The sequence below is a fragment of the Gavialis gangeticus genome, unplaced genomic scaffold (assembly GCF_001723915.1).
Source record: "Gavialis gangeticus isolate Ggan-Ray unplaced genomic scaffold, GavGan_comp1, whole genome shotgun sequence".
Classification (NCBI taxonomy): domain Eukaryota; kingdom Metazoa; phylum Chordata; order Crocodylia; family Gavialidae; genus Gavialis; species Gavialis gangeticus.
Window position 1 is genome coordinate 209,107,286 of NW_017729032.1, and position 1,200 is coordinate 209,108,485.

Here is a 1,200-nt window from a genome sequence, read left to right on the forward strand (position 1 = left end):
GTTAGGCATATACAATCATTAGTCCTTCTTTAAAATGTTGGGGCCAAGATTTTAAAACTCCTAAAAAGAAAGAAAAAAGAAGGAAAAAAAGAAAATAAAGGAAGTTAATCAATCCAGGTTATCCCAGTATTACTACTAGCTCTTCAGCAAGAGAAAAATGTACTGATTTGATATGAACCACTTTGTAAACCAGTGCTAAAAGCTACTGGGCATTTGTTTTGGATTTTAAGAGGGACACTTTTTGTTTAGCCTAAGATTAAAATAGATTACATTTAGGCTTGTACCCTTGTGCCTCAGCCAGCCCCTCCGCAGCACACTGAGCCAGGCTGGAGCAGCCCCAGGCTGGCAAGCTGAACCCCCAGGCACCCTGTTAGTTGGAACTGATCCAACTCAGCCCAGCATGTTGTGGTCCCAGGTGCATGTGTAAATGTGGGACCAGGGAGCAATTAACTCTGGTGTGATATGTGCTGGAGCAGAGGAGCCAAGTACACGGAGGCCCAAGGGCCCTGGCCCCCCTCGGGAAGAGGGCTGTCACCTGAAACACGTAAAACTTTCCACATGTCCATCATATTGGAGCCGCCCGCCCACCCCCCCGGGCAAAAATAATTTGGCACCTATGTGCTGGAGTTTATCGCATCCCATTCATTTTACGTGTAGATGTGCTCACCATAGCTTAGTTTGATTAGGAAGTGTCCAGGCAGCTTTTGCAATGGTTTACGTACATCATTTTAAAGACCAACCCGGAGTTAAATGGATGCCATTTAGTTTCTCGTAGCTTTCCAAAGTAGGGGATCTGGCTATTGCAGCCCCCTGTCTCCAAAAAAAAAAAAAAAAAGTGCCTGGAAAAATAGAGCTCAAAAAAAAAATTTGATATTCAATAACCTTGGGCTTTGTAGAACTAAGCAGTGCCTGAGGGCCCTCTACTCAGGATACCTTTCCTCCATTTAAACAGTCCATGGAAAAGTCTGTCTGATCAGGAGTTTATGCTCAAAATGCAACATCTCCCGTTCAGGAAAAGAAAGTGGTGTAATGGCAGAGCATAGTCCTTCTCGTTGGTGTTGTATATTCTCAAGCTAGAGCCTCACAGGAGCCTCAATATTTGAAGGAGTAGAAGGAAAAAAACCAAAACTCATATCATTATCAGGCATCCTGGTTTTCTCTGATTTAAAAAAAAAATTCCCAATTTTCAGTTAAAAAAAA